This window comes from Linepithema humile, chromosome 8, assembly GCF_040581485.1.
Source record: "Linepithema humile isolate Giens D197 chromosome 8, Lhum_UNIL_v1.0, whole genome shotgun sequence".
NCBI classification, from domain to species: Eukaryota; Metazoa; Arthropoda; class Insecta; order Hymenoptera; family Formicidae; genus Linepithema; species Linepithema humile.
This window is the reverse complement of record NC_090135.1, coordinates 9,997,795-10,010,753: the sequence shown is the minus strand read 5'-3', so window position 1 is coordinate 10,010,753 and position 12,959 is coordinate 9,997,795. Positions and strand designations below refer to the sequence as shown.

At 42.5% G+C, this 12,959-nt stretch overlaps 1 protein-coding gene across 6 annotated transcripts in view; it reads left to right on the top strand.

Annotated features, from left to right (window-relative positions):
- Positions 1-12,959, top strand: part of ush (Zinc finger protein ush) — a 165,297-nt gene that overhangs the window by 143,890 nt on the left and 8,448 nt on the right. The gene's annotated exons all lie outside the window — the stretch shown is intronic.

Sequence of the window (12,959 nt, the reverse complement as noted above, 5' to 3'; positions counted from 1 at the left end):
TTTTTTAACACAAACTTTTCAAAAAAGCGCAACTATCTCAGAAGAACGTACTATGTTAAGAGACGACGGAGACGGAAGTCTTAAGCATTGTGATTCCAAAAATTTCAACGTTTTACATTTATTATAATTTAATGTTGTAATTTCTTTCACTTTTTTTTGTATTTCCTTGTTCTCCTTATTCGTAGATAGAGCATATATCTCTCTGTCTATTAAACAGGCTGCATCTTTCTCCCTCTTTCTCCCGCTCTACCTATCTGCACGAAGCTCTTTTCTTTCTCGCGATCGTCGTTCCTCCGGGTCGGTTCAAAGTTTTGCGATAAAATCCGCGATAGCGCGTCAGGGGGGCGATAGATGAGCAAAAGGGGAGATAGCCTTTGGTGCAGCAACGAGAGACAGGAGAGAGAAAGGGGGAAAGAGAGAAAGAGCGCGCGCGAGCTTGCGAGAGGAGCAGATAAGCTCGATTATGATCCCCGGTGGTTAAAGTCGAAGTTTTTACGGTAGATAAGGCCGCACGAATGGGTTGTGCGAGATAAAGGTGAGTCGCCCGCCCTTCCCCTTCGTTCCCGCTTGCTCTCGTGTCACGGAGCGCGCCATTTTTCTTAATAAGGCCCTTTTAAGCTCGACCGTATCGCTGCACCCCTGTACAAAATCATCGACAAAGTTGATCTTATTACATTAAATATAATAAATACACTTTTATATTCTTTCTTGTGTCTGATAAAACGACGATAGACCACTTAAAAGCATAATTTAAAGTAGACCAAAAAATACATAATGCTTGTATAATTTACATTTTAGATAATTAATATAACATAAACAATAATGTTAGGAGTTAAGAGTTTACGGAGTTTTTAGCTTTTTGTAAAAATACGGACAATCTGTTCTTTGAAAATTGGACTACGATGAAATTTTTATTAAAATAATTATTCTATCGTTTCTTAACACTCTTAAATATCTCTAAATTAAAATTTGTACAAAATATAAATACATTATAGCAAATTAACTAAAAGAACATTAATTTACATCAATAAAATTTCCGAATAAACGCGAAAAAGAGTTGCTCCGCTTTCTTAAAATTCAACAAATTTATCAAAGATTATAGCGATTAAAATTTACCTTATTCTTTTTTTACCTTTACGCCGTTATCTCGATCTCTTCGAAATTGAGCGATTCCCCTGTTTGCATCGAGCCGACTTTGCATTCCCTCACCGTTATGGTCGCGCGGATGTAAACGAATATGCCGACCGTGCCGCATTCGCATACATAATGCAAGGTACGCCGGAGATATAATTTTTACGATGCACAGCAGCCGAGCACAGCTCCTCCCCTTCTCTCTTTCTCTCTCTCTCTCTCTTTCATCCCCATTTTCCATACGCGATGGTGGCGTGCAGCCCTCTGTAAGCGGCTGTAAATTGAATAACGCCCCGGCAGGATTTATGTAACGGCCGCTGAAGTCTGTGGCGGCCGCTTTTACGTAGGGAAGGAAAGAGACCTCGCGATGACCTCGCGGACCGAAAGGATGCGGACGAAGGCAGCAGGACCACCCTCTCGGTCGAACATTCTTGCTAAACGTCCGCTTTTCCCCATCTGCGATCTCGCGCGTTTTTTGTTGCCCGAAGTTCTCATCGCAAAACGAAGTCATGGAACTCTATAATGACGCAGCAGAATTAAGTTGGACATATTTTTCATTAGGATTGCTTTCAAATATAATTTTTTCGATTCTAAAATATTGACATTTATTAGAACAATTATTATTTAATATTTTCATATCTTAAACTGGAAAAAAGTAACAATGCTATTATATTTGCATATTGATCTGAAAAAATTCTAATAACGCTTGATTATGCTAGTAAATAAAAAATAAACAAGATATATGTATCCTTCTCAATACTTTTGGAGCACCGTGTATGTTTTCGACGTGCTTGTAATATATGAGTTGTGGCTGTCCTCTCGTTAGCACATAATGCCACATGGCGAGGCCACGTCGCTTCGTAAATAAAATGACGCCCACACGCATAACTGCAACAAGCGTGAACATAATACGACGCGAAGAATCGGAATAAGAGCGATAGGATGTGACGTTAGTCGGCGCGCAGGAACAGGACGAGGATCCTGCTGGAAGTCACGAAGCGGTTATAACTTTCGCGAAACCCCGCGTACACGCGTCCAGCCACGTTCTCTTAGTACAATATTCCTTTTTTTCTCCTGCGATCTATATATCGCTTTTGCCGCAGAAATTCGTCGATGCAAGACAGAATCACGCGTCCGATTAGAAGCCATTTCTGATAAAATAATATAATTTTAAACATTTTTTGAGAATTTAAAGAATTTTGCACTGTCTGATAATAGTCTAATAATTATTCACTTATTGGCCGCATTATTCGAAAAAATAATTTTTTAAATTTAAAGTTTTCATTAATTAATATATAAAATAAATATTAATATACTTTTTTATTTTACAACTACATAAACTGTTCCGATTCTCTTTCTTCCTTTTTCGTCCTCCTCTCGTCTTGTTTCTGCCGCCGCTACGAATCCTTTCTTCCTGACTCGGTCCACGTGTCGGGTACTTTATGTCCCGGTCGAGTCGGTGCTTCATGTACTTACATTGTGGCCTCTTGCGGGGGTCGGAGCGTATAAACGCGCTCTCGCGAGGCGCCTGGTTACACTGAGATACAACAGCAGTGCTTAACCGCGATCCTAACGTCGCCGACGACGTGCATCGTTGCAACGCGTAAGATTGCCGCGTGCGCCGGACACGCTCGTAAATAACCGCCCTCCGGCGTCTCCCGCCGGTATACTTACTCCCGGGGCCTTTAACACCCCATTACGCCTTCGCGCGGCTCAAGTGAGACCCCGAAGAGGGGAGCCGTAACGTTCGAAGCATCGATATCGGTCTTGAGTTACGAGGGAGGGAGGGTGAGAGGTGCTGATGAATTGAGCTTTATGACGGCGAATAGGTGCTAAAAGCTTGTTCTTCGGGTGTTCTTCGACGAAAAATCTTCTCTTTAACTTGGCCTTTGCTTTATTTCTTAACTTCAGTTTTGTGCCTTTGATAACTTTGTCTAATTTAATTTTTATCTTTGATTAATCTTGTTTTCGAAGGCATTTTACTCTTGTCATTAAAATTATAATTTTTCTTATAAAACTGACAACTGTCTAAAATAAAATAACTGTTTGTTTTATAAAAGCAAATTTATAGGAAATATATTGTTTAATTTTTTTAATCTGTCATTTACAATTAAAAGACGTGAATGTCTTTTTTAAAATTAAATCTTAATTGATAACACAATAGTTTTAAGATCAAATAAGCGCCGTCTTTTCTCTCTTCTCTCTTAAAGTTTTAAAATTTGCTTGTTACACGCTTAATTCGAATCGCACTGCGTTTACCAACGGCAATCCTACAATCCGCTGACGAAGACACGAGATGCAACGGCAATCGTATATCAACAGCGCGTTTTCGCGCGTCGACGACGACGACGACCTTCTGGTCGAACGCGGCTTAAAAACATTGAGACGTGACCAATGCTCGTCGCCACGAGCGAGGAGGCGACGCCGCATCGGGCAATTATCGCTCGGCGGGAGCTCCCGACGTGCATACATTAAGCCCTCGTCCTCGCTTCTCTTCCCTCCTCTTCGTCCCCGCCGAGCAGTAGTAGCTGAGGGACGACAACGAACGGCGAAACGACACCCGAGATTTCGTATCTCTCCGCGTGCCGGGGACGGGACACTTCTCGCCTGCTTTTCTCTCTCTCTCTTTCTCTCTCTCTCTCTCTCTCTCTCTCTCTCTCTCTCCGCTCGACGTTTTAAGATCGGTATCTGTTGCCGCGCGACTCGCCTGAATGAATAATTATCAATGGACGGCGCATCAGCTTGCCCTTTCCCGCCCCGCCGCCCTCCCGCTGGACACCGTTCGCCATCGACTACTTTTTCGTCCTGTCGACCTGCCGCGTCTGATTCGACGTCTGTTTTCGTATCGATGATCGGAAGCCTTTCTGTTTATCGCGCGGAATATTCCGCTGGCAATAATTTACGCGAAAACGCATGTTTACACTTTACAGATCTGGATTTTTATAATTTTATGATACAAAGGTATAGAATATAATATAATTAATGTGAAGAAAATGCGATGATAATAATTAAAATGTAATGATTAACTTATATGAAACAAAGTTTAGACGCGAAGTGCGTAAAAGAGACGGGAAATGACGATTTATCGGCAGAAGTGTCTCGTCCTCGTCGCGTCGATGCCGCCGCCGTCTTCTTAATGATTTCTCGTCTGCAAACTTAATCGTCGACACGTTTAAACCATATCTTGCTTCTGCATATTCAACGTGCGTGCGTGAGCACGCGCTCATGCTGCGAGCATCGAAATTCAGTCTTCTCGATTCGTTCCTTTTTGCGCAGCTTTCAGCCAGACAGTGTGAAAGTCTGGCTGCGAAGTTAAAATCATCAATCGAAATAATATATAATCCTAAGGAATATAAATCTTTTCAAGATTGTCATAAAATAATTTTGATTAAAATTACTTAATTCTCACGTCACCTTAATTAATATCCGAGGAATCTGCATTTAAACAGTATTTTTCAAACACAAAAAGATACTTAATTACTTTTCGATAAATCTTTTTTTATTTCTACAATTTATTTCACAATAATTAAAATGTGAATCAATTTTTTATTTAACTTATTTTCTGAATGTAATTCATATTCTGCTGTTTCCAGCTTTATTTATCTTTAATTTATGAGTGTTTGAAGTATTTCTTTTTTTAAAGCTAAAATAAATCCCGCTCAATTCAGCAAATATTTCTAAAACATTTTATTCCGTGCAATAATCAAAAGTACGACGACTCGGCGTCACTTACGCGAGCGCAATCGCTTCATTGTCTCGTCGGAGATCGCGCGCACTGGTTCTCGCTCCGCCACGACGCCCAATCTTTCTCTCGGTTCTTCTGCCACGGATAGACATGTTCCGCCGAGACAATTCTATCAGCTGTCCGCCCACGTGAACCATTAAAACGCGCCGTTTTCCTCCGGTAATATCTCCGCGCGGAGATCGGCGTCCCTCAAAATTTCAATTAGTCTTACGGAATATTCGACGCCGCGCGGGCGACAACCTTCTCTTCCGCGGACGGTCCTCCTCGATAGCATCGCGGCGTGTCTTTTTTTTATTCTCTCGTCGGGCTATTTGAATGGCGACCAGAAAGTGGATCTGGATCACAGGCCGTTTGATCCTCCTCGCGCTGGATCTACGGACGGGCCGGCGGATGGCGAGGGGGGGCGCAGGGGGAGAGGAGGTGGCCAGAAACCGCTTCTCTCGCGTCGTCTAGCTTAGATTCTAATCTCGCGTTCCCGCGCGCTGCGTGCCTAATTAAAGATCGATATCTCACCCTCGATATTATTGCCACCCCTCCTCCTCCCGCCCTTCCCACATGTCTTCTCCCCCCCCGTCGCCCCGCTTGAGGCCCTCCCCTCTCATTCTCTCTCTCTCTCCGCCGCGCATAGCAGGTTATTAAATTCTCCTATCTCGTGAGATCTGGACCGGCCCGGTCCTGCCTGGCCTTATCTGATCCGGTCGATCTCTCTCTCCCGGTCTCTCGTTACCTTTCGGCCCTTCGTTCCTGTTCACGTTGGATCGACGCTCGTCCAAAATTTCGTGCGGGACGACGAAGGCGGCGTCGGACGTCGCGAGTACGACGACGTCGCGATCGATTTTCCGAAAATACAGAATGAGGGAGATAGCGATCGTTATACAGTTTCCGCGGCTTATTAGTCTGACTAAAAACGCACATAACTACTTCATTTATTTGTCCATTTATTCATCAAACGGTCTTCCCGATGCAACATGTTCAATCTTTTCACGCCTGACCAGTGATGTCAGTTACTACTTATTTAGTTATTTATTTATTTTGCACTGTTTTCGATATAATTTAATTCTCTTCGAACTAATTACGTGAATTTCGCATATATTTTGCTACACTTGGTTTATAAATGTCAATTATCTTACAATTACTACTTGAATTACTTTTCTGCAGTTGTGTAAAAGAGAATATAAATTCCTAACTAACTCTCCTTATTCTTGAACATTATTTTCTTAAAAATGATTTTTATTTCTTCGAAATTACAAGAGGCGAAATAGCAAAGAGGAAACATCGAAGTGTCTCCGGCTCCAATTTGCGAAATCGCGCGGCGACGTTACTCTTCGCTACCCCTATCGACAATCGGCCTCTCCCTTTTCGCTTACTTCCTCCCCCTCTCTCTCGTCTCTCGTTACCTGGTTTTAACGCGTAACAGAAAAAAATTGTCCCGACCCGCAGCGCACAGCGGAGGAAACCGAGAGACGGTGACAGATGGTGCACGACGATAACGTCCCTCGAAGGTCCTGTTCGCGAGGGCGAAACGACCTGCACGCGGGATCCTGTTCCTGTCGCGAGATAAACGGCGAAACAGCCGCGCGTCTCGGCGCCGATCAAAGATCTCTCTTTCTCTCTCTCGCCTCTTCCTCTCCGCCGGCTATCCAAGGGCGCTTTCGACGTCCGGGGCGCGATCGCGGGGAAATAAATGAGCGCGGGAAAACGCGACGCGCGAGCGCGCGATAACGATACGCGGATTCGAATGCGGCCTTCTACACTCTTCGACTTTCGATTATTTTATTTCGATGGCAATCGGAGGCAGTTTCACCAATCTATATACACGACTTTGGTGTATTTTTTTATGTTTTTTTTTAAGTATTAATCTCTCGAGAAATTAATGGACCTAAACGCTTGGATTGTTGAATTATTGAAGCTTTAAATTTTTGAACTCTTTGGATTTATTCTTGTTTCTTCGATTTAATTTCTAGATGTTTGAAGAAAATCCTTGAATGCTTAGATATAAAAATCCATAAAAGCAGCAAGGATTTAAGACTGCATTTAAAGATCCGAGAAACTAAAAGTGCGATAATTTAATATTCAAGGATTAAAAACTTCCAGAAATACAAAAATCCAATTAAAAATAATAATATATTAGAACAACAGAAAAAAATGTAATAAAAAATATTAATAGCATTTATGAGTTAAATCGCATTCCAGAAGCAGTTCGAGAGACAGAAGATGTCTTGGCGAACCGGTGGGGGGAAATTCTCGAAGTCTAATCCTAGGCGAGTCTAATCGCCGCTCTGCGATCGGGTGCCGGGAGATTAGGTTGGTCAGTCGATATATAAGACCGGTTGGCGGTGAAGAAAAAATAAAAAAAAAACCGACGAGAGAGAGAGAGAGAGAGAGAGAGAGAGAGAGAGAGAGAGAGAGAGAGAGAGAGAGAGAAGAAAAGGGGAAGATCTTCGGATGGATGGTGTTCATGATGGGCAAACAAATTAGAGAGATAGAGAAGGCGGCGTCGGACGGGAAGGGAGCGTTCTGCGATCGACGGACTGGATAACGTTATAGTGCCGGTAATTTCGGATAAAGACAACTCTGTGGCTCGATATGGTCATACGATTAGCATATCACCGACGCCTGGGAAATCTAAAATCTTCGGAATTATCGATTCGAAAGTAATTTTGTTTTCCTTTGAAAAGAAAGAAAAAAGTGATATTAAAATTGGATAAATTAAAATCACAATAATTTAAATGACAAATTCAATAAAAATCTGTCATTAAAGATAAGAGATAAGTATAGATATTTTCACTGCTTTATATTGATTCGCTTGGTGTTTGAAAAATCTACAAATTCTTTTTAATTGAGAAGCTGTACTTTTAATAAGAAAGAGATTTAATCTACGTCGAGAAGAGAAATGATTTCTTTCGAAGAAGTGTAATAATTTTGGAGAGAAACAGATGAAGTAGAAATTTGGAATAATTACACATTTATAACGCAATTCTGTTTCTGCTGTTATTACGGGTTAATAACAATCATTACATTTGTTTATCGCACGTTTATTGAATTATTTTGCAACGAGGCAATCGTGATTAAGTGGTAACGGTCGAAAGTCGGCGCGGTTATCAGCACGGGATATCGGACTTATCGTCGTCCTTTAGGATAATTACTATGATCGTTGTCCTCACGACGACGACGACGACAGCGGGGGAGGGGGGGGGGAGGGAAGGAGGCGTAAACGCCGAGTACGAAGGCGGAGGTGGCGAGAAGGAGGCTCGGCCCGCATGAATAATGCGCACCACGATGTGATCCGAGCTTCCCAGAAGAGACGGGCCCGAGATCGTCGGCGGACGGATACACACCTCGAGTACACCTCGAACGATTCGCAGTATCGATCGACGCAATAAAGCTGTTACGTATCTGACTCGCGAAAGACTGCTTTGTCAGAGGCTCTCAATGTTTCGGATTAATTTAAGTCTGTCTCTGTCAGAAAAATATTCTTCTCTTCTTTAAATAAAAGAATTCTAAAATATCGGAATCTTAAGATAAACATCTGGAACACTAAGTCATTTTCCAAGTTGTGAGCATTCTGAAGTATCAAAATATATATGAACATTAGTGTTAAATTAATTATCGAATAACTGGCCATAAATTAAGTCATGGAATCGTTAAAAAGTGATGGAATATAGAAACTGGGCTTAATTTGTGAATCAATATTTTATAATGGATTTTTCTTTGAAAATATTAAATTCTCCTTAAAATTAAAAGTCTTATTATAATTTTTGGAATATTTCAATCTTGACGCTAAAATTGTAGAAGTAGTGAATTTACAGAATTCTGAAATGTCCAAGTTTATTAATATTAATTTTTTTAAAGAGGTACCAGAGCGTTCTAAAATAAATTAAACTATTCCAGCTACTTTAAATTGCTGAATTTATAATATCAAAAGCACAGAAGAATGTCATTTTGAAAGTATCGTATTATTGCAATATTAAAATATTGGAATTTTATAATAAAACATTTATGGATTGCTGGATTTCGGAGATTCCGAAATTTTAATATTAGAATTATCTCTGCGTAATATTTTCACAATGTAATTTTCAAAACAATTGCTTATTTCAATATTGTCTTTAACATCAGAAGATATTTGCTGCTTTTATACAATTAAACGTCAGTTGATTATATTCTGTCATCTTTAAATAGAATAATGCAAAGAAGAACATAATGTTGCGAATTAAAATACGTACCTCGTACGAGTAACGGCGAATTAAGAAGATACCTCGCAGCGATACGCAATCAATTGCCGTCCCACGTAATTAAAGTCCGAGCTGGAAATCGAACGCGACGATCGAATGCATCCGATCCGACATTCCACGAAAGGCGACAACGTCGATCGCGAGCTCCCTTCCGACTGTGTCTCTCGCAGTGTTCCCCCGCGGTGCCCCTCGTCCGGAAGTCCGCCTGTCCGAACACGGCGTGCTCCCTTCGGATGGCAGAAGAAAGGTTCGCGTTGTGGTTGAGCTCTCACTTAGCGGTCGTGGCGTCACGATCGGGACCAGCGCATTAGCATATCTCGCACGATGCGGCGTGTCAGGGGGTGCGAACTGGGTAGCGAAGGAGTGGGCGAAGGGGAAAGGGGGGGGGGGAGGAGAAGAGACAAAGCGCGAATGGACGCGGAGCGGCGAGCGCGATCTCTTCTTCGTAGGTCGTGAAAAGGCGCACGATCCGTAATGCGAATCGTTTCAAGGGATTCGGGGGGGGGGGGGGGAGAGGACGGGGCAGAAGACTCACTCAGCGGGCCTTGCTGCTGCCTGTTACCTGTACGTCGCGTGTTTGCCTACCCGCGTCACGATCAGCATCCTATTTGCATAGCGCCGATGAAGCTGCTACCGTCCTGCCGCCCGCTGCAGTCCTCCTGCCGAAAGATTCGCGTTCAGTTTGCGTGTACATGGGGTGTCGTAAAAATTATGCACTTCTCCCAACTGTTTTGGGGTGGAATTATTTTTATTCTCTTTTCTTCGCATGAGCAATTTATAAAGGAATTTTTTTACGAGCGATAAAACGAGATTTCGTTACGAGATACAAATTCGGATAACATTTAATGTGTATATCAGAGATTTTTTTATTTGAGGAAAAAAATCAATTTGAAATTGTCTGAAATAGATGTTTGTAATTTGAGAAAAAATTTCGCAGAAATTTTTAATATCAAAAGGATTGCGATTTTGATTTGCAAATTAAGTATTTTTTTTATTGTATTTATTTTAGCGACAAATTGCAATAACATTTTTGTCCAAATAAGTAAAATTTCTTTCTTTAAGATGGAAATTCTTTCTCAAAACAATGAGACAGAATTCTTTTTCTTGTTACGTTCAATCTGGATCGGAAGACAGCGGTGTTTTTAAAAGTTTCTACAAGTTGTAACGTTTAAGAGGGGTGACCCGAGACCGTGAGACTGAAGGGAAAAGCGGAAAAGGAGGGTAGAAGAGTGGTATAATAAATGCCCCGCATACCTACTTATTACTTTAACGAGCGGACGCTTTTACATCACGCGGCGGCACGCGTGTGCTCTCGGTCACGGAACGCAGCGAATGATTTACCGGCCCGTAACGTGCATTCGCGCGACTCCTCACAATGCGTCGCGCCTATACATCTCCGATTGTTTATCGATCTTCGTCTCATTAAATTAACTGGGCGTTTGCCGCCTGGCCCTGCAGATGTAATTTAATTTCACCGTCCTTTTGCGACAATCACAAAAAGCATTTGTCTCAGTGCTGAGAAAGTTGTATTGCAAAATTCCTGACCTTAAATTTATAGGTTCTTTAGCAAGCCAAAAAGTTGATAATTTTAATACAAAACTAAAAAACTTGTAATTTTATATTTAAATAATAGGTAAATCTATTTTTTGCAAGTAGAAAAATAAAAATCGAAGCTTCTTGTTGGCCAAATTACTTCGATCGATTTTAAACATTTTTGCAATATTATGATCTTTAAATTAAATGTGCGTCGATTTTTCAAAAATTTATAGTTTGAAAAATTGAGGGATTTCGCAGTTCTAAAGATCTTGAAATCTTCTAATCCGAGGATACAAAATTTTAAATATCCTCGAACTCGAAACTAGAAAATATCCGATAAATTCAAGAGGACGTAATAAGATATCTGACGAACTTATCGTCGCGTGATGCGTCAATTGCGTCGGGGCGCCGGGTAAATCGGCCGGAATTCGAGGGCTCATTAGCGGGACGGCGTATCGGAAGGGGCGTGGGGTCGTATATATCGCACGGGGTGCGAGGGGGAAGGAGCGCCGGCGGGATCGAAAGTACGAGCTTCCGGCTCCGTTCTTCAGCGGCGACGCCGAGCTACTCCGCGATTGCTCGCTTCTTGCATAAAGCGCGGCGGGGCGCGGGGACCCGAAGGCGTACAACCGGGCGCGGCGGTATCGGTTCCGAGAAAGGCTTATCAGCCCGCGGATATGTTAATGGCGGCCGTGTTGCCTCCCCCCTGGCTCTCCCACCCTTCCCGCCACCTTTTCGAGATATATTGCACCCCGACCGTCGCACGATGGAGGTGGTTGCTCGCTCGCTAAGCCGGTGGTTGTTGTAACCGCGCAGCCCTCTCTCGATCGGCGGCAATACAGTGCATGCACGCGCAATTAAGAGTCCACAGTGAGAAAGTCTGGGGAGCGTTTAACGAAAAATAGAGAAATCTAGATTCTAGAATAATAATCCATAATAATAACGTTTTTCACTAGTCGTTCAAATATTGTATCAGTATTTAATTTTGATACTTTTACTTTGTAAATTTTCTCTCTTTCACTTTTCTGAAATCTTTGAAATTTTGTTTTTAATTTAAGAATCTATCTATTGATTATTTTTCTTCTAAATTTAGATTAAGTAGTTTAGTATTTGAAGAATGTTTTTGAAGCGTTAGTGCTTCGGAATTATGAAGAGTTGAATTGAAATTTTCGTGTTCTTCATATCTTTCGAATCTGTCATATTTAAAGCTATGAATATTCTTGCGCTCGCATTCTCAGATACGAAACAAATTCCCGGGACCGCCTGAAATGCGGGCTGTTTCAAACTTCAAATCCTCGGACTATTGTATTCTCAGATCCTTGGATTAACGCTCTCCGATCCTTGGATTACGTTTAGATTCTCCGATCTCCGAGCCGATCGCGCGCCAATCCACGCTCGGAGATCATCTCGGGAAATCTCCCGCTCGATAATAAAAGCTCGGAGAAAAAGAGAGAAACCAGCCGTGAGATAAGGAGATTTATCTTCCACCTCTATCATACACGTCCTCCCTTTCTCCCTCTCTCTCTCTCTCTCTCTCTCTCTCTCTCTCCAATCATAAGATAAAGAGATCCATCCGCGCCATGCATCTCTTCTCTAATCGCCCATCTGAGATCACGAAGAAGAAGAAGCGGACGAGGATCGCGGATGGACCAGCAGACGTTGTCGTCGCTGGTGAACGTATGCATGGCCGCGCAATTAAGGCCGCGATCGCGTCCCAAGAAAGCAACGGAAATAGACCGACGGGAGGAGAGGGAGGAAAGGGGAAGGTTGCTGCCACGGTCGGTCCATCGATGACCGCTTATTTACAGAGAAGCCGAGAACGGAACACGAACCCGAGCGTAGATGCGAGCGCGGGATAGCCCGCGGCGCGGCAACAACCCTTCACCCAATCTCCTCGGGCATCTCTCTCTCTCTCTCTCTCTCTCTCTCTCCTCCCCCTCCGCCGCCACTCACCCTCCGCCTCCTCGCACGAGCAGGCAATTAAAGCATCCGGGTGATTCTCGAGTCCCGATCTCTCTCGCGACGACGAGCCACCACCTGGACCGTCCGGTCTGTCTTAAAGGTCCTTGACAATCGATCGGGGGAGAAGGATGTCTCGAGAAGGAAGTTTCGATGTACGCGCGATCGTATCTCAAATTCTTAGCCTGGAACGATTTATTACAAGTTATTTAGTTAACGCACACAGTGCGATAAAAATTATTGACACGCGGGATAAATAATTTTTAAAATACAAAATAATTTGTTTTTGTATAACTCTTTGAAGATTTTTGCGTTCTCAAAGTTCGTTATGTTTTGGATAGGTCTATTATTTGACA